Source organism: Puntigrus tetrazona, chromosome 15 (genome assembly GCF_018831695.1).
Source record: "Puntigrus tetrazona isolate hp1 chromosome 15, ASM1883169v1, whole genome shotgun sequence".
Classification (NCBI taxonomy): Eukaryota; Metazoa; Chordata; class Actinopteri; order Cypriniformes; family Cyprinidae; genus Puntigrus; species Puntigrus tetrazona.
This window is the reverse complement of record NC_056713.1, coordinates 3295678-3318213: the sequence shown is the minus strand read 5'-3', so window position 1 is coordinate 3318213 and position 22536 is coordinate 3295678. Positions and strand designations below refer to the sequence as shown.

The window sequence follows — 22536 nt, the reverse complement described above, 5'->3', positions numbered from 1 at the left end:
CAGAGCAAAGTGTTGCATCAGTTCTATTATCTATCACAACATTGTGGATGAGGTGGCGGAAAACATTCAAACTGTTCCTGATCAATGCTTCTTCTCACCAATTGGCATCGACTCCAAGGGGCCCTGTCAGCCACAAACGCAGTCCCCAGGACAGGGCAAATTGCTCTCTCTGGCTCCAAGCGGCATCTCCTCTGGATCACAGAGAGTAGTCTTCAGAGCAGGGTCTGAAGGTCTGATCAGACAGTGTTCCTGCATGCACCTCACAAGAAAAAAACGCGTGTCCTTTGCAGTGGTTAGCATTACTAAGGGCTGCCACATCCACCAAAGCAATGTGGCTAGCAGTAATAATGTTGTTGTTTGAGACAGTCATACTCTGATTTTCCTCGTCTGTACACCTTCCCACAGCTCCTCCTTCAGAATACCATTACTGACCTTCCAGACGCCTGAGGCTCAGCCTCACCCAGACATACTGACTGCAGTCAAGCCAGACATGGTGACTCACTCTTTCATACCTGAGAGACAACACACAGGCTTCCAGCTTGGTTGGCAACTCTTTAGTTAATAATTATGTTTTTAAAAGCTTTAAAATGTTGGGGCACTTTAAAGTATTTTTTATTTTTATTTTAAAATAATTGTTTAGTTATCATTTAACTAAACAATTATTTACAGCATTTATTAATCGCACTGTTTCAACTAAAATCTACTTTCTTAGAAATAATAAGAAATGCTTCACCAAAAACTTCCCCACATGAAACTCTGGAACAATCATTTCCTAGTTGGATGTAACATGGAATACATTACATTATGAATCAATTATTTGTAATAATATTTCAGAATATTAAAATATTTACTGCATTTACAACCTTTGGTGGTTAATAAGACAATTTTTTTTTATTTAGGTAATATATTACTCTATTATGAATTAATGCTCTAAAATTAACCTAATTCTTTTGAACATTAGGATAATAATACCGAAAAACATTAAGATTATAATAGTAAAAGTTAAACATTCAATGGTAGTGGCTACTTCTTTCTTCAATTATTTGACTCTACATACTATTTGTATGAGCCAAGCCAATCAGGTTTGTGGTCGTGTCCTATTAGTTTTAAGATCATTCCTACGCCCTTGATCTCTGGACCAAGTAATACTACATTCATCAAGAACTTGGAAAATGACATAATAAGGATCAAAATTCGATACTTAGTAGTGTTAATCACTATTCAAAAATAATTGGTTAATCAAGAATGCACCATCATCAATCATTTAAAACCTGAGATTTTTACCTCCGAGCCTGTTTCTCCGTTGCAGGATTCCCCGCCATTTTAAGAGAGAGAGAGAGAAGATGAAAGGAGAAATGAATAAGTGTTGTTATACAAGAATCACTTCCCAAAACTCTAGAAGATCTTAATCTGTGTAAATCTACATAATCTTAGCCTGCAGTATGATCTAAAGACAGATGCATAAACAATATCCCATGATTATGATGAACATACAGGTGAAACTACATTACAAAGTATTAAAAAAATATGGTATTTCTGCTTTAGTCTTTTTATTTAAAAATTTCACAACACCCCCGGTAATTAATCCTTAAATAGTGACAGGCATACATTCATTGGGTGAAAAAATATAACGGTTTCTGGCATACCTGATTGACATATGTCCAGTTTAAATAGGCCTGCAAGCACTGTTATAAGGGTTTTCTTCGCTTAATGGAATCAGACTTTCTTTGACTCCATCGCTACAGGGGACTTACTGCAACGTGTACCTTCAATTTGACCATTCGGGCTTGAGCTTACAGTCAGATTTGGACACGGGATGATACACGCCTCTATATAACCTACATACAACAGATAAGAAAGAGAGGAAAATGAAACTTAGTGTGTCTTATTATAGCAAGTCAAAAACCAACACGCATACAGTATGGCTATTGGCTTAGAGTTAGTCTAATAAATTGTGACAGATGAAACAGCGCAGAGTGTCTATGTTAAAGCATGCGCTAAGGTTTAGGTTGGTGGCATTTAGACTGGGATATAGCTCCGGCTGAAGTTTCATTTGTTATCGCAACTTAGAAGCGTCATGGATTCTTTCAGGAATGAAAGCTAAGTGTGAGACAGCTGCCTAAGTCCTGAGCATTTCAGAGGACATTAAACAGCAGGTTTTAAGTATTCCATGTATATGTCTTTCCTTCAAAACCACAAGAACATCAGATTTAACGTCAATGATGCGTGTAGAAAAAGAATAATTCCTAAAGCTGAGCAAACATGATGGAAGGTTGCTACAACAAAGTGCAAATGGGATTCCAAATGATTCATGATTTTTATGCATTATATTATATTGTATTATACATATATTTCCCTCAAAGACTATTTAAATACATTATTGTGGTAACAGCTTAATAGTCTAGTTGGAAGAATTCAAAATCAATAATTACACTCCAAATTTTTCAGGAAATATTGTGAGATGTTAAACAGCTTAACTTTGTGAAAAAAATACAATTGTGAGAGAAATAAATTCAAAATTGAAATCTGGTTAAAATGATGCAGTAAACATATAATTCTCAGAAACTCCAAATTGTGAAATAAAACTAACAAAAAATGGAACTGTTAAATAAAAATGTTATTAAAAAAAGATCATTTTTAGTTTTCATTCTGGTGATCCACATGAATGATCATTCTGCTGTGGGGAAAGCTTAGATCATATACTAGGATGATTTTTTCATTCTAAATTTAAGAAAATGTCATTTTAAAAATCAAATTAAGAAAACATAAATAAAAATCTACCTTTCAGTTGAATATAAAGCTGATTTCATGAAAGGAAGTTAAATTATTGATAAATAAAATATTGGTTCATATTATAACACCTTACTAATGTTAATCAGCTTCCAATTAAAACAAATCGCTGCTTGGTATTATATTGCCTACTAAACTGGATAAATAGAAGAACTGGATAATTCTCTTACACCAGTCAGTGAATATACAAAAAGTCGTAAGATATCTGCATGTATATTGCATGTTCAAATTCCCTATCACAGAAACTCAGAGTTGGATTAAAGACTTCTAAGCAAATTGCCTTGGGCAACATGTCAGTCTGACAGCCTCACCAAAATGGCAACTTACGCTGAAATCACGTAGGGTATGGGGTCTGATTGGAGTGAGGGATGTCTCATGAGGAAGCAGGAAGAGAATCCAGAGGAGGCAGAGGAGAGAGTTCCTCACAGCACTGATCTTCACTCTAGGATGCCGAGTCTTTGGAGCCGAAGCCGTATAGCCCTCCAGCTGAGAGCCGCATAATCCATACTAGAGGATTGTGTGACTCATAAAGAGAGAGGCCTAACGCTGGTCACAGCGCAGCTCCTGCTTGGCCAACCTAGATTCCACCGGCTTTCATCTAACGCTGTAGTTTGCTGGCAGTCTAATCTGGCTCAGAGAGGAACGGATTGATGTGTGCAATTCTTGTTTCTGAGCTCCTTGCTACAGTGAGGTGGCCGAGAGATGCGTGGAGTGAATTAGATACGCAACGCTGCTTTTTTTTAAATAAACGTGATATTCAGATGGATCATTTCACTTCCTTTAAAAGTAATGATGTTTTAAACTTGCATAAATCAAAGTGTATATTTGCATCACTGCATAAAACAACACAATATCACTCTGCATCTTGTTTTATTACAAAAGTGAGTTCATGAAACAAGAAAAAATTGGGAGTAAGAAAATAAAAGGTAAATTTAAAGGTGACAACATGAAAATCTGACTTTTCAAGTTTTAAGAGCAATAATCAGGTCCCCAGTGCATCTACTTCAACCAAGCATGAAAATGAAAATGAGCAACTCAGTTTATTTTGTTTATCGTCTGAACTGGTTCCTCCAGTGGCGCTGCAAAGGGATCTCCACTATAATATTGCCGCCTCTTAATCTGTAAATTTCACCTGCTGCGCCACCGTTTCCGATTTCATAAGTGACAAGGTGTACCTGAGTTCTAATGCCGCGACAAAAGTTTGTAGCAAGCACTTAACTGTTCTTGTCTTTGGGTGCACAGATTTGAGCATTACGAGGACGCTATTTAGAGACTCCAGCTTTAGTGGTCATACTGCTGCTGCCGCGAAGGTCCTCAAAATAAACAGGTGATTCTTCGTCCCAGCTGTTTAACTTCTCACGAACATAACCAACATAATCTGTTTTTGTAACGTTATAACGCGGTGTTTTAACGCAAACTTTGTGTGTGAAGAATGAGAACTCAGTTTATAATATTTCATGCTGTGCATTTAAAAATAGCGTGGAATTAAGAATGCTTAGATATCTTTACTTGTGCAAAAATATTCAGTTAGACAATTTTTTTCACTGAGCATATTTTGGAAAAATTACCCATACACCCACTTCTCAGTTTTAGTGTATTGTTTCAAATACATAAAACCTTCATGAAAAATATTTTCTAATATCCAAATGACAACCTAAATTGACAAGAAGAGAAAAATAGATACATTAATAAATAAATAATTAAAATAAAGTCAGCACAAACATTAACACTCTTTCCGATCTCTTCTAAAGTTTAACACCCCACCCAATCAATGACGTAAGAGGTGCAATCTGTTTAAAGTGACCAACGGCAGATAGGGAAGTAAATGAATCATTATTTTGACAATGGACACTAGCTTTTTCACCCACACGTGACTGTTTGCAGCGTGGCGACGCCTCCACGAGAAGTGTTGCTTGGTCCTGGTCATAGCACACCATGGCTTGAAACTGCAAATCCTGGCCACACTCCTTGATATCACCTTGCACTTTCATAACACCCAAAAGGCCCCCATCACTACTTTCCGCCTCAGGGCAGGATGCAGAATCAGACCAGTTCCTCACGACGGACTGGGCATTGTACTTCGCAGGGGACGATACTGGGCTGCTCGCTTCAGAGGATACATCTGTGTTTTTTTACACTGTTCATCTTTTGCTTTACTCACCTGGTGAAATCAAATCTGTACAGCAGTACAGAGATATTAGATCATGTTATCTATTTAAATATGCTTTCATGTTCAGTGGAATAAACTGTTTGTAACAATACAATACGGAATGCACCCTGAAACAGAATGATCCTGTAACAGTATCGAATCTCCTCGTGGTCAAAACACACTGATCTGGTAATCATGAGTAAGCAGACTTACCCAAAATTAGAAAGACCTGTTGCACTAATCTTATGTAATCTTTTGCAAAAGTTACTTGACTTTAGCAGAGGTCTTCCAAAGGGCAATAGGGTCTTTGGCACACACATTGTATTCTGTTAACTCTAAATAACCAACTGCTTCTCCTTTATGGCACATTATACTAAAGGTTAAAACCATATTTCTGGCTCAACTGTGTGGTTACAGGTAAATGCACCTAACAAAAGAACATTTCTTGCAACACAGAGCTTTCCTTTGTAGCATATATCAAATCTAATACTAATAATAAATATAAATAAATTTTTAAAGTTATAATTATTTTATAAAAATTACAGTAATGAATCTGCATATAATTTTTTTAATTATAAAACAAACACACACATATACACAAATCAATAAAAAACATGCCAATTTTAGAAACATGTTGTTAAGTTATAGTTAACATTAGACGCTTGTCTTTAGTTCTAAGTTTATATATCTATATATATCTATCTATATATATATATATATATATATATATATATATATATATATATATATATATATATATATATATAATAAATGAAGAGTTTCAAAAGATTGCAAAAGCCTCTAAGTTCTGTCTGAATTTTATTCAAATAAGCTTTTATCTCTGGCTCTGATATTTATGTTTAGTTATTTCACTTTGCCATTAGAACAAATTTACTGAACATAAGAGCTTGATACAAATGTTCATTTTCTAAAACATTTCTACCAGCAGCTTTTGGTGTTAAAAATAGTAATGTCAGAATTTACTAATGATGTACAGTAAAGAATTAGCACTGAAAAGGCTTGACAAAGTTATTTTCGCGCTAACCATATTAAATATGCATTTCAAGGAGTTTCCCTTTCAGATGCAAAATTTATACAGGAGGAGAGATGCAAATGAATCACGCAGACCGCAATTTACTAATGTTTGCGTAGCGCGAATTACGCTGGCATTTGCTCCATTACTTAATGCCCAAAAAGGAATGTTGCATTTGAAATTGATGTAATTGATTATCAAGACATGAGGCAACCACAGAAAACAGATAGCTTATGGTAAAAGGGGAGAGGATGTTTCACACCGTAGGCTATTAATTTATTTGGAAAGAAACACATTATCTGAACTGTATACGATTTGCCAAGGAATGTTATTTTAATTTGCTTCGGGAAATAAATGACTGACTTGGAACCCTCAACAAGGAGTCACGACAATATAAGCTCCATCAAAACTGTTGCACAACCTTCATTTTGGGCCTCGGTTATTTTCAGCGTATTGTGGATCATTTATTTATTTATTTATTTATTGCTTATTCACAAAACTGCATTTGGTACTTGTTGTAGCAAGTGAATTGTAAATGATGTGGTTAAGCCTGTTGTGATCTTCAATTTGAGTTTTGTTAGTAAATTGCTGCAGAGACTATTACTGAGCCCATCTACGCAGATTTTCCCTGTTTGGTAAAAACTGACTGTAACAGTGTTACAAAGTTTTTTTTATTATCCACTATTCATCAAAGCCTACAAATAAGTTTCCACACTAAAACCTGAGCAGCAAATCAGCACATTAGAATGATTTCTGAAGGATCATGTGACAGATATATAAATGATAAATGTATGTATAAATAATATATTTTTTTATATATATGATGACAAAGCACCTGAGGGAATCATCACGGAGAAGAGCCTTTTGTTGACTTGCATCAGGAAGTCTTAAAGGGTCGGTTCACTGCGCAAATGAATATTCTGTCATTAATTATTTACCCTGATGTCATTTCCAAACCCATAAGACTCTACGCTCGCCTTCGAACACAAACTTAAACAAAGAGTTCTTTTCCCTAGTTCGACACCCACACAATCAGCAGCGCAGGATGAGAATTTGACCAGGTGGTCAGCTGGCAGTCATCCTGGCATGGAAGCTGACAGGACTGGAGTGAGTTGAGGCATAGGACCCGCTAACCCTAAGACAGGCAGCAACGTCTGCAGGTCCACCATCCAGGCTTTTTACATCGATACGGCTGAGGGAGAAAAGAAGGAAGAGGTCATAAACCAACATTGTACTAGCAGACAAAGAAACAAAACACTAAATAGGGGAACACTACTCTGAGTTAATGCTGATAACATGTCAGTCCACTCTCACCTATAAAAGCCACACACCACTGAATAAAGATAAGCATGGTGATGTGATGGACGCGAGAGGGTGGTTAAATGCCTATTGACTTGAGTAGCCGGACGGATCCAGATTTATATCGTTGAATGAGGGTGAAAGCTAGTGTTGGATTTTTCGCATATGCTGGTGTATTGAGGGATACTATTACGGTAATGCTTGTTAATGTGAGCAGTACTGGAGAAGGTGATCTGCGAAGAGCTTTTTGAAGTACTACGGCAATACTGCTATGTGATATTAAGAACAACCTGCAGACTATACTTTTTCTTTACTGCTCACACCATATCATTTTGCAAAAGCAAGACCCCACATTTAGCCTCTAAAATTTAATCCTGTTAAGGTTCCTCATAAAAGTGCTTTTATGTCAGTGGAGCCTCCCGTGATGCTAGCAAATGCATCTCTATCAGTGATATAGCATGAAAAAATTAATGTTCCTCGGCATACATATCACAAGACTCTCATCTTTCAGTTTCAGGTACGTTTTTTCAAACACACCACACCAATGGCCTGGAATTTGAACCCTGAAAGGGTTTTACTGGTAAGAGTCAGAGCAAAAGGATATCAAGCTCGAGGACTGCAAACAGACAGCTTCCCGAATCTCTGAAATAACATTTACTTTAAATCCAGAAGAGTTTACGCAGCCCTTTGATGGTAACACTCAGTCACAGATCAATTACTAGCAATCCTATGCATTTACTACATATTTAACAGTCTCTAGCTACAGGTAGACGACAACAAAGGATTTAGGTAGATACTAAAGATGTTGCATCTCATTTGTGAAGTTGATAATGGAGTTTTTTCTGTACCTCTAGCCTGTAGTCCTGGTCCACAGGTCTCTGTGCTCTAGGACTCTCCTGACGTAATGGTCCAGGAACCCAACTGACACCTCCATACTTGTGGGTTTTCCACCTGGTAGCACAAATAGTAATTATACACACATACACAGTATAACATTATACTTATACTTCATATATATATATATATATATATATATATATATATACATATATATATATATACCTATATAAACTGTCTTCTATCATTGCTATATGTATAGTATAATAATATATAATACTAGATACAAAATTATTACATTAACATTTATTAATAGAATTTATTTTTAATAAACTCAGTGACAAAAACAATAAATAAATATTTGAAAATTATAAAACTGAATAATAATAATGTAAAAAAGTATAATAAAAATAAAATTATGCAAGTAAAATTAAATTAAATTAAAATGGTTTTATGAAATTTCTGTACTATAATTGCAAACAGGAGGTACGTATGTTCACCTGTAGCCTGGACAAACAGATCCAGCATCACATTTCTCTTCCTGGAAGAGCACTTCTGACAGTTCCAATGGCCCCCGTTAGCTGGAAGCTGTATGATAATGCTTTCCTTGATTGTTTCTTCTTTGACAGGACCACCTGGATATACACACTCTAGAGGATGAACAGAAGATATGAACCTGTCATGAATAAATATAGAAAATCTTGCAAAAACGCAACCCTACTCACAGATTCTAATCAGTATACAAATCTCTTATACGACTTTGTTACATTTAACATGTCTTTATCCAACCTTTAACTGTTTATATATATATATATATATATATATATATATATATATATATATCTATATATATATATATATATATATATATATGAGTAACATCCCCTGTAAACTACCATTTTATAGTTTAATGACTAATATTAAGCTTCTTTTTTTTCTTGATAAACCTCTTTCAGAGATTCACATTTCTTTAGCAAAGTGCTCCACTGGGTGAAGGCATCTATAAATTTGTGCTGATTAATCTGATTATTCAATGTTCTGTGAGAAAGAGGAATGTTTTCTTGTAATAATGTAAAAAGGTAATAAAATGACATACATTAAATATTTACTGTAAATGTAACAAGTACTAAAAAAGAAGAAAAATAACGAGGGGAAGGAGGATCTGCTCAGAGTTCAGTGAAGAAGAAACTGTCAAGCAGATGGTCTTTAAAAATGCAATATTTTGATAAAAAACACTGGAGTGTGATATTTACTCAAACAATTTCATAAATAATAAGCAATGCAATGCCTGTTTGGTCTATATGACAAATGGCTCAGATGCTGGCAGCTTCTTATAATATTAGTTCTGGTTCCTACCAGGCAGAGTTGCTGCTACAACAATTCCTTCATAGAGTGTGATTGTGGAACAAAAGAATCGGTTTCTAACCTTCCGAACGTTAAAAGTGACCCATTTTTATGTATTGATGTCAATAGAAACATTTTTCTATTTTACTTTAGTTTAAGAGATGCATCAGAGGTTTATGCAAGTTTTCATAAGTGCGTGAAAATTACCTGTTTGGCAGGAGGAAGGACAGGGCGCCCTAATCACTGTAAGGAGTGACAATGCAGTCCTCTTGCAGGGCAGAAGACACGGCCAATAGTCTCTGACGCTAGACTCTCTGGACACCTGCGTATATAACAACAATAAACGGGATGTACAGATGCTCAGATTTTCTTTGAATAAAAACATTTTTCGATCATGTTGAAGAACAAAGTCATTGAGTTCATGAAGCTTGAGCTAAAGGGAAACAAACCAAATACTAAAGCCATTCTAAAAAAATAATAATTATGTTAATTTTTTTCAATGTATAACTTTACTTGCTAGGCTGAGAATATATTTTTTCCCCAAAAATATATTCTGCACAGTTACTAAATAAATAAATAAAAATGTTTCAAATAAATTAATTTTTAATAAAATTGTAAAGAAATAAAATTAAAAAAATGTAAATTAAAAGTTTCATTAGTTATTTTGTTAATAAATATTTATGTGGATTTAGGTTGATATGTTTTTTTACTATAATATAATAATAAATTCAGCTATAATTGTGTTTTTTTCATCAACGTTTCTACTGCTCAAAATAAATTTCAGAAAATCTTTTACAATGTAATCCTCAAATATCATATATGTCTCAAAATACTAAACATACTGGCAGCTCACTTTCTCCTTCCTCTCTCTATCCTCTCACACATACTGCATTCCCGTATCCTTGCTCCTCTTCATTCGGCATGGAATCCCATAATGATCAGCATGCGGCTCACGTGTGTATATTCTGCGTGTGTGTGTATATGAATGTGTAGATCAGTGGGTAAAGCCAGCACATGAATAACCCTGGAAGAAAGCGGGACTCATTTCCATTGCCAGCATGGGGGTCCCTGAGCTACACACCTGATTCCACAGCCACTGACAGAATAATGCCACTATTAAAATGAATAAATAAACAGATCATTTATTTTCCTGCAGACGCCTTCGGGAAAGACCAGATTCAGATGCTTAAAACTACCGGCTGAGAGCTCATCAACTTACAGTCCCTATCTGTCAATAAAGATCAAGCAACAGACATCGAGATTGAGTTTAATAAACAAAATACATAACCTGCTTCAACATCTCTCCAACAAATGCCAAGTATACACCCAGTATAAATGAAACAAAGGTGATTTATAGGATCACATTTAAAACACATACTTTCGGTGGCACCTGGCCCACATTGACCCGACACAAATGACTTTGCGTTGCCTGCATTCCGACGGAGCAGAACGCATCATTAGTGCCGACTCCTGCTCCAGTGCGCTCAGCGAGCTGTTGGCAGACGGAACGGACGCGCCCTCTATGCACTGACCCCAGGGTCCCGCTCTGCCAGTGGTACACGGTGCAGGGGATGATCATTGCAGTTGCGGACCTCCTGCAAGGCGCTGCTGTTGGGGCACTGACCTCCACCTAAAACACATAAAGGGTTAGGACGGTGTTACGGTACTGGGTAAATCATAAACCTAAACTGTAAAAACATCACCTGCTATTTGACCATTCTGTATATTGTTTAGGTGATATTGCATAGGAAGTTACGTTCACATTACATAAAAAAATTCCAAAACCTATAGTTACAGTACCGCTTGTAATCGGTTAATACAACTTTCCAATTGTGCTGAAATCCAAAACTCTAACACATATGAGCTGACACCTATTCACCATATTGCTGTCAGCTTCCATAGCAGATCTTTTTTTTTTTTTTTGCTCCATGGCAACATACCATTTGCCTGGAAGCATTTTTTTAGAAAAAAAAAAAAACATAATGAATTTGCTTAATAAAATCGTTTTTAATGACAATGTTGTGACTGTATTCTAGGCGTGTGATGAGGCAACATTTTTAGACTTTTTCAAATAAAACTTCAATGATAAAACATTTAGGAAAAATAGTACATTACAAAAACATTACAAAATGCACCCATTTTTTTTATCAGCTCTATTTTAATGAATTGCATGCAGTAACAAACAACATTAATATTTTGCCACAAACTGACAGGCAAGTAATTACACAAAGAATTACAAAGAGTATAAATAATTAAAAGCAATTAACACAAATATCCCTTTAAAGGGAGGGTAAGTGATTTTTCGAAAAGCTTTAGTTGGGCCAAATAGACGCCACACGCAACAGCTTAAAGGCCAAAGTATACTTCCGGTTACGTCAATTTTTGTCGTCAGCAGGGCTCATGGATAGCGCGCGCATACGCAAGAAGAATGCTGAAAGAGCCAAGTCAAATAGGTGGCATTAGCGCATGTATCGAGCTTCGCGTCCGATGTAGACAGCATTACTGAATTTCCTCACACACCATCATACCACTATCGCGAGGGTCCAGGCCAGGTTCTCGCGAGAGATCTCATGGCGCTACCGTATTCTAAATGTTCTAAAAATAATTTGTATTATGAGTACTCCATTACTTAACTTAACTTTGCCTAATTCAAGAGTATTAATATATCAAGCAATGATTCCCAATAAAAATAAAAAAAGCATCCCAACAGTCCACAAGTTATCCACACAAATCCAGTCCATCAACGTCTTGTGAATTTAAAAAGTCCATCGCCTGTGGTCTTCCTTCATCAGAATCCACCCACAAGTTTGTTTTCAACTCTTACTGCTGGTAAATGATGCTTAATCTACTTAAGGACCATTCTGGATGGAAAGTAGTTTAAAAAGCCTTGTACATTCTTACAAGCACAAGGTTTTTTGCATCACAGAGAGGTTTATTGATGGACTGGTGTTATGTGGATTACTTATGGATTATTGTGGTTATCTTGGATGAGTACATTTTCAGCAAAAATGCCAATTATTACTTTAAATCCTTGATGTAATAGTAGAATGGTAAATAAAACATCTAGAAACTGAAATATGTAGATGAAATATGAGTAGGGTCGAATTCATGAGTTAACGGTCCACAAAGAGCTGCTCCTAGATTTATTTACCAGGCTTTGCTTGGATTTCATTACAAGCTGCGGTCCCCACGGGCGGTCAGCCATTATCTCAATGGTGCGCATTAACAACCGCACACCGATCAATGAGAAAACGGTAAACCGGTGAATGAGAAAAATGGACCAACCATGCATCAAGCAGCGCTCCTTGTTTAAGAGCTCCAAAAATAATGAATAATTGACTCATCCTTTGTAGCAATGCAGAACACAGTCCTTCAGTATCTAATTTATTAAAAGGTTATCGACTATTATAACACACTTCATTAGACATGTGAGAACCATTAGAAAACACTTGCTGTTAGCAGCACAGTCACAATAATGGCCGTGGAAGAGAGAAAACAACTCTTTACAGTTACAAAAGGAAGGTTATTTGACTTCCAAAGCATCTCATAGTGGTCCAGGGCATGCCGGGGCAATGCATTAGCGGAGCTTCAAAAAAGCTGCACCAGAATCACATTGTTTCAAATGGGGATTAACACTCCCTCCGGTTATTTATTGACCTGTGACTCAGATGAAGACTAATCCTTTGTACAATTACAAAGTGAGTCCTCGCACAGCTCAGAGTAATTGCATGTTCTTGGTCCATCTCTGCACCATTAAGAGCCGCAGTTCACATTGCAGAGATACTCATCCGCATTTCGTTTTGTGTTAAGCTTCTCTCGATGCAGTACGCAGCGATGCCTGCGTGACACGCACAAGAAAAGATCCATTTAGAAAGAGCAAATATGTGTTACATATCTGACCATGCATTATTATGTAGAATCATGAATGTTTTAACATTCCATTAACATTTTATCCATTTATATACTCTAGGCTGTCAGTGATGAAAGAGGTTTTTCAAGGCCCTATACGAGGGTCGCTCACTGACTGGTTTACCACTGAAATGGTGCGGGTGCTCAGTCTGGGGATCTGCAAACCTCTAGAATATAGCTGCAAAGAAGGTCGAGCACACATGGTGTCGTGAATGAACTGAATGTTGATGGAATTTCAAGTTATGTTACTACATTTCAGCCTGCTCAAAAATAAGGTTTGTGAGCGCGAGACCAAATGTAATAAGAGACGCACCACACCATGAATAAAAGCATTAAAATTGTCAAATAAAAATAAAATGAATGAAAGAAAGAGTTAATGAATCACACAGTAAATCAAACGTAGAGCACAAACATTTAGTTTGAATGGAAATTAATTATTGTATGACATTTTACAGTAAACATTGTGCCAAATCAGTTTTACCATTTTCGCTTACTTCCATTACAATTGGGCTGTCAGTGAAATCAAATAATCATGAATATTATGTCTTTCAAAGGAAAAATAAAAGATCAAACTGAGAAAATTTGATAAAATATTAAATCAAACATATTCAATTAATATTAACAACACAAACAACATTATTCAAATTCAATTAGTATGATAAATCTTAAGCTAACATATTTTCTTTGAAAATGTTAATAAATAATAACAAAAATAATAACGTTTGAATAGTCCCACCACCCCTCCTTTTAAATGAGGCCCAATTTGAAAACCTATTTTCTGTAGGAGGCCCTCACAGGCTACAAATTTAATAGAATAAAATGAGGCAACTGGAGTGTGGGATTGTACATTTCTGCTCATTTTGAGCAGCTAGGTCCTACTCCGAGAGGCTTAGCTACACAAAAAATGACCAATGCCTCTATACTATTCTCTCCATCACCTAACAAAGAGGCAGATGGCAAGCAGAACAGGATCTACTAAACTTCATGCTACTGTCAGCACACACCTGCTTTCTCAGACGCCTGTCATCAATTTGGTCCGGCGTCTCCTGAATCGTCTGAGGGCTAATAATCCATGTATCGCAGCACGTAGCACAATTTGCCACAGGGCAGAATGCATTATTGTGCATATGTGGCCACGCATTTGTGTTAAAACTGTAATATATAAAGCAAGCGCACTCCACAGACGTAGCCAACGCACTACCTTTGATTCTGGCACTAGCATGACCGTAAATGATGTGATGTTAAAGCAAACCAAGCCGATTTGCTCTCAGTCAGCAGTGCAAGTCCTGTTCCCTCAAGCTGCATATTTGCGGAAATGGATTTCTGGCTGGTGAGTGGTGAAGGGAAGGAAGAGGTTTTAGCCCAAAGCAACCACTTATCCATCAGTCTATTACACATCAGATACACACTTACAGCCTGAGCTCACCTGAGGTTTGAATCACTTAATGCTCAGAGACCTTCATTACCTTGTGATGGGCTTCTTTTTTTTTTGCTCACATGGAAGAATGTTAAACCAACATAAGGGGCAAGTGCAGTAAGATACTTGAAATCCGCTTATGTCTACATGAGCATACAAATTCACATTAGCAGAAAAAGAGGGTGATTGATTATATCTAAACAAGCAGGAATCATTGGAGAGATCATTGGAAAAACCATAGTTTTGGGCTAAAGGCTATAGTGCTTAATACATTTAACAGCAGGACGCTTAGAGAAAAGAAAGCACATGATACATAAAAGCACATGATACATGCTGAGCACATACTGAACCACAAAAAATAGTGGATTTAAGCTGAAATCGACTCCACTGCAGCCCCTGCTACCTGCTTATAAAATTGCTGAATATAATTTTTTAAAAGTTAAACATATTCTCTGTAAAACTCCAGATACTTTTTACTGTGTAGAATAAAATTATATTAAAAGTATGATACACTCTTAGAAATAAATAAAAAAATGCATGTTCAAGGGTCCATAATGGTACCTTAAACATAAAAACATATTAGTACTTTACCTAAAGTGCACATAATAGTATTTAAATGGTACAAAAGTGTACCTTTTGAAAGATACTGTCCCAGTGATAGAACATTTCTATGTCAAATAAATGCTGTAAAACTGTAAATGCAAATAAAAACTTTCTATTCATTAAAGAATCATTGTTTTCAATTCATTGTGTCTTTAAGACTGATAATAGGAAATACTTTTTGAGCATGAAATATGCATATTTGAATGAAAAATTATATATTTATATGATATATATATATATATATATATATATATATATATATATATATATATATATATATATATATATATATATATTACACACACACACACACCAACCCATAGTTTTGAATGGTGTGTTTTCTGACTCATGAGCTCCAGACACTAATTTCACTGTACATTACTACTACATTATTAATCAACTGATGAATGTTTGAATTTACGGTTTTGAATAATGAATGTTATTATTATTTATTTATTTTAACTTCTCACAGATACAAAAGAAACCAGTCTTCATGCGTTATTAATTAAATTATTGTCTTTGGAAAGTTTTTCAAGGTTTTCAATACTCCTATGACTGCAACAAGACTGCAAAGTGCTGTTTGTTTTTGAGCAGGATACGCAGCAACAAGATACATCATTGTTCAGCTCAGTTGAAATCCAGTTATGAGAGCTGTCTGAATACCTTCTGCCCAAAGACCAGTTCAACCCAAAAAAACCTACCTTCCCCAGCGTTGTAGGCCAGAATGGAGCGTGATCTGGTCTGCTTGCCCTCCGAGTTCTTCCCTGAGCAGGTATTTGAGCATAGAGACCACGAAGTCCAGGGACTGAGCACACAGTCTTTGGGGCAGGGCACATCGCATAGCACAGGCATGGGAAGGATGGCGTCCCGGCACAGCTGCCGGTCCACGTAGTCACCTGAGAACAACAAAACAAGTTGCCTGTTATATTCTCACATCCTAAACAAGCATCCCAGAAGACCAGCAAAAACTTCAGTATGAGAGGGCAAACTCTAGCAAATTAAGAACTAATATCCAAATAGAAAAACAGACATGTTTCAAAAAGTCAAAAGCCAAGCAAAGTGAAACCTCACTTGATGCTGTGCTAAGGTGTGTGAGCATTAATACACATCCCACTCAGTGCGTAAATAAATTTACCCACACAGAGAATTCTGTGTATTGTCTATCTATGCCAGACCGTGCACGGTACACAAACACTCATTTAAACATTAACACAGTGTATGTGTGTATGCATTAACCAGAACACTGATAAAATTCAAAGGGGTCAAGACAACATTTGGATGGGCAGGTTCCCTATGTCCCCTATAACATATAAGAACTTAGTGTGTCCCTATATTTTAGGGGACATTATAACACTCTCAGTTGGGTCCCTTTTACTAATGACCCACTGCTAATTTCCAGCATATAAATCTCCAAGGACATAGGGTAAACTGCATATAGAAGCCCTATTGCATAGTTATGGCATGCATTTCGCCCCCAAAAGTTTAACAGCAGAAAGTAGTTCAGCAGACTTTAATGTGCTTCTCGCACATAAATTTTAGATTACTCTTTCAGTGTCAAACAGGATGTGGCAGCTGCGCACCCAAGAGGGATGATGATCCGGCGATGTTTACAATCACACAATCACATGTAATTATGCATAAATGCCGTCCAAGAAAAACAGCCAATGCAGCAATTGCCGCTATTGTAACATGTTCTTAGTGTAACATTTAACTGAAATCTTTGTCTTGTACATGAAGGGATCATTTCTTTTCTCAGCAACAAAATAAAACAAAGCAAAATCAATCAGCAAAGCAACAAATAGAACAAAAAGAATAATAATAAAAAATAAAATAAAATAAAATAAAGCACCAAAATAAGCAAAAAAATGATATTTAAATAATCAAAACAAAGCAAAAACAAAACAAACAAGGAAAAATCGAAACAAATCAGAACAAAAAGAACATCAAAACAAAGTAAAACCAGACAAAACAAAACAACAAAAATACTTTTGCCCACAGAGGTCATCTGAAAGACCTAGCTTTGGACACCAACCCCTGTGTGTACTGTATACCAGCCCCTGTATCGATCGGTGAACCCCACCCCTGAAAAAAAGCCCAAAGTGACAGAAAACCCACTGAGTCAGATGACACGGCAGGGACCCCGTGGGACACAACAGATCTATTCTCATCAGCACCAGACAACAGGAATCAATAATGAGAGAGAAGAGGGGAGGCACTAGGAACAATGAGAAGTGGTTGAGATTGGGGGTGGGAAGTGTTAGGCTTCCGCACACTGCTGGTATTTATACACAGCATTTCACTTCAAGAAAAAAAAACAAAAAAAACTTTACAGCTCATTACAGATATTTATATACACCTTCATTTAAGTTTTTAAGTTTATTTAAGTTTTGTAACAAAGTGACTGGTTTGATCATCATCTTGGATTTTCATAAAATACTTTTCAAATGTGCAAAATAAAATAAAGTTGCACATAAGGCAAATCTCACAGACAAAACAAATCAGCTGTCCTCATGAATAACTCAGTGAGTACACGCTGGGGGAAAATGTAATATCAGCTGTGCGTCTAGCCCTTATACATCTCACCTGCGTCTGACTGTCCCCTGATGGAAAAGTACCAGACGGCATCTGACATTTCCTCTATTGAGCGCTGTCACATTCTGATGAGGCTGCACACTACTCTTCCCAAAGTTAATGAGGGAGAGAGGGAGTTCAGCTAAATGCAGGCTGACTCTGAGGACTAACAGAGTTAATTTCATTTATATAGGCGGTTTGCCACCGGTGCCAGAACAACATATTCACCATCTACCCCGCTCAAGCAGGCAGGACAAAGACAGAGGTGACCTTGAACAAATCATATTATTCCTCACTACAGCAAGGTATCTGGACTTAAATGGGTCAAAGTGTTGCAGTAAGCCTATGGCTAGGGAGGAACAGAGTAATGACCAGTGTTTCTATCAGCTTTTGGATATATATTTTCATATATCCATATATGGACAAATAACCCGAAACTGTCAAACCACTGTCTATACAATATATGGGAAGATTACTGTGTACTGTATTTACAAAATGTTAATGATTTACCCAGTATTGTACCACCTTTATTTATTTTGACTTAGCGTATTTATTAATTTTTTTTGCACAATGAAAGTCAAAGGGGTCAGATGTTATTTCGGACTCTGACTTTCACTTTACAGACAAAAAAAGTAAAAACATCCTTTAAAATCCTCAACATTCTATTGTGTTCCACATAAGAGAGAAAGTCAAACAGGTTTGAAACGACATATTTAGTATGTTAATTAAGGCATTTTGGTCCCCAGGCAAAATCTGACCCACAAACTACAATCTAAATTATTAAATTACCATTTCAATGACAAAACAAGCATAGCACTCATATATCATATCTTATCCAAGACCATTTTGACCCACATATATATTCGAGAGGAGAAAATTAAGCCATGCCTTTTAGCGTCAATACGGGGAGGTCAGCTTCTTACTTAAATGAAATGGTCATCAAACTGTTCAATGCGTGGCTGCTGGAGCTATAGAATCAGTGTGCTGCATAAAGTACAGTGGTTATACGCGGCATGTTAAGGAAGGTGTCTCAGGGTAACTGTCTGGGAGATGAGGTTCGTCGGAGGGCCGGGGGGAGGTGGCAGTCGTCTCTGAGGTGACAGCTGAGGCACATGCAGTATGACACCTTCAGTTGGTGTGAATGGGATGCTTGATTATAAGCCTTGCAAAACTGATTGAGTTGCACACACACACACACACACACACACACACACACAGCCTTTCTCTGCCTCTCTCTTTCTGTCCTCACTCTCTGCCTTTCTCTCTCCCCCGAGTCCTCATTAGCGATGTGAATGCTGAGGTTCTGGAATGTCGCAGTAATTGCCATGTCCACACACCGAAATTTACTGGAACAAGGAGCGAAACGCGAGGATGTAAAATACAATTACGGTGTGCGCTCATAATTGATTCATTAATGCAAGCCGAGTCGAGCCGCACCTCCAGACAAGACATTAACAATACGGTAGGCGAAGAAAAAGAAGTCACAGAGTTGGTGGTTCTATTTAAAAAAAAAGAAAAGAAAACGAATATTGTACTTGTCCCTCATATCCACAATAATTTAAGGTTAATTATTTTTGATAAGCTCGCTGAATGAACCTATTTCACTTCCACATGTTGGAGACAGGCTTTCCACTTCGTTTGTTAAAATATTCACTCAGCTATGCTCTAGTCTCTATTATATGAAATTAATTAGATCGGATGAATCAGAATTATGGGTTTGCGGCGCTGAATTTCGCCTCTCCTCATCAACCACAGCGAAGTGTTCATCCATAAAATCCCATTAAAAACTGTTAGTACAACATAGCTGGGATATTTCATTTCTCAAATATCTGTGAAGTTTTAGGCTGTGTAAATAATGTAAATCAAAACCAAGACAGATGGGAGATTTTCCAGCCCTACATAATTAGATATAAAAGTGGCTTTTGACAAAAGCTTCTCAAATAGTAAGAATAAACAATGTAATAAGAGTAATCCACATAGAGCTTAAGCAATATTAAGTCATTTGTGTTTCATGTTCTTATTTGTTTGTTTGGAGGCACGATACCATTAAAGATTTTGGCATCTGTAAGATTTATTCATTTTTTTAATGTTTTTCAAAGAGGTATCTTATACCCAAACAATACCTCATTTATTTAATTGAAAAAAACATAATACTTGCTAATGTGTCCTTGCTGAATTAAAGTATTTCTTTCTTTCTTCTTCCTTTCTTTAAAAAAAAAAATCATAAAATAATAATAAATGTTAACAATAATTTAAACGGGTGTCCATGTTTTCTAATTGTTGGACCCAACCACTAAAACTCTGCGGTACAAGAGTGTTGCAGCCACTCCAGCTCTCCTCTTTTCAGTATATTGCGGTGTTAATGTCAGCTATGGTCACAGATCCAGGCATGTGCTTGTCCCCAGGTAAACTGTATTTTCTCTGATCTCGCAGATGGTGCAGATGGTACTGGTGTTGGTTTCCCTAGCTACCGTGTACTCAGTCAAGCCAATAACATCCAGACGCTATTGGAGAGTTTGGGGCCTTTGGGCTAGTTAGACGGTAGACCGCCCCGGCACATGTGGCTTTGTGTTTAGAAGAGTAAAAGGCAGCGGTGCCACTTCTTATTGCTCTGAATTTCCCCTCTGGCCACTCTAACAATAGAGAAGTATTACCAGCCGCCTGTGCAAAAACAGCAATTATGGCATTGGGCATGAGTCCAGAACATAAGCCCTATGGACAGAGCTCAAGAATGGACCCAGCTGTACAAGAACAAAACAATCTGGATTTGTTGCTAGATTTGACACACCGCACGCCTGGGCATGACCCTTAAATAGAAAGTCTATTCAGGCAAAGATTTTTAATTAGCTTAAAATGCTTATGTGTGGACAGTCCCATGTCAAGCAGATGGAGTGTGTATCACTTACCGTCACTGTTGATGCACTGTACTTGTGGGTTCTGGGTTCCCGGTCCACATACTTTGTCATTGTCGGGCACACACTCCTCCAGTTTCACCAGCAGCCATTCGTAGCAGCTGGGCTCCTCACAGGGAATCGCTTCTGTCAGGTGGGGGCAGTTTCCTGTGCCACCTGTGGGCTCGTTCATGATTTTCCTTTTCCTCAGTTTGAAACCTGTTGAAGAGCACAAATGAGACTTAAAGTCGTTGTTGCTGATTCACTCCATTGAGTTAATTGGTGGGAGTAAAAGGTGCAAGTAAGGCTGAATCATGTAGAAAGGTCAAACTGTCAACTAAAAAAGTAAATATATCTGTTCAAATGACTGAACATTTTAATTCAACAAGTTTTTACTGTCACAAAATATCAATTAGGCTATAACATGAAATGGCATGGTTGTTATACAAAACAAGCAAACAAACAAAAAACCTTAAACTATTTGTTAAATTAAATAAAGCAAGTGTTATATCTATAACAACTGGTTAAGAATAAAGAAAATAATTTGAATAAATACTTTAATAGTAAACAAACTATATTAAAGTAATATAACAAAGTAATAATAATTATTATATATATAATAAATTATTATAGATATAATAAAGTAAATAATAATAATAATTTATGTACTATACATAATTAAACACTATTAATATTATACAGATACTAATTATTATTAGTACTACTACTACTACTACTACTACTATAGACAAATATTTTACAAGAATACATAAAAAAAAAAAAATAAATCACTTTACTCTTTGGACAGCCATTCTTTTCAATCAGCCATACATTTTATTTATGCATTGCCAAATAAAGCAAAAAAAATTACACTGACCCATTGCCTGCCCGACTAGTGTCTGAACTAATCAACTAGTCAATGCAATCCCCATGCGTTAGCCCTCTAAACTGTCACATTGCACAATCACTGTAATATTACATTAAACATATCGGTCCATTAAGCTTGCAAGATGACAGAAATTACTGAAGCAGCTCATCATAATGAATATTATTATTCCTCCCTCATTATGCCTGCCTTTCACCAAAGGGACTAATGCATTCAGCAATCCATTAATACAGAAGAGGCTTTGACGCCAGGGGTATTCCCATTCAAGGGCAGGAAAAGGGCTCCAGAGGAATGAAAATGGGTGGACTGGACTCATGACCAGCGCAAGGTCACCTACACGTACCCTGCCATCACCCTCCCCTCTCTAGTCCCTGGCCTCTGGTTTAATCCACATTGCTGTCTGGGGCCGATAAGGTAATATGGGAGAGGGGGGCCTTTAGGAGTTAGTTGGAGATGCCAGCGTTGTCCCTTTTTCTGATTACTTCTGTCCTGCGCTCTCCTCACGGCTTTATTTAATCAGAAGGTCAGCGAAGAGCTCATTGTGGGTGTGTAAGGGGATTGTATCACGTCCTGTCAGTCAGCCCGGAGGTGTCTGATGGCATATGCTGCCTCTCTTTATCAGACAAAAGCACGATACTGGGTTTCATATTAGTCTCTGTTAATCAAAAATAGACAAAAGGCACAGCCGCACAAAAATCTCATCAGTATCTCTTGGGTCATCACGTCTAAGGTGCACACTGACATGTTATTGGGGCCTCAGGTTGAGATGTCACATGTAATTTGTACTTTATCTCCCATCAAGCTTAT

The 22536-nt window shown here is 36.8% G+C and overlaps 1 pseudogene; it reads right to left on the bottom strand.

The window, feature by feature from the left end:
- Positions 1 to 4052: 4052 nt before the first annotated feature.
- LOC122359307 overlaps positions 4053 to 22536 on the bottom strand; it is a 67248-nt pseudogene continuing 48764 nt past the window's right edge.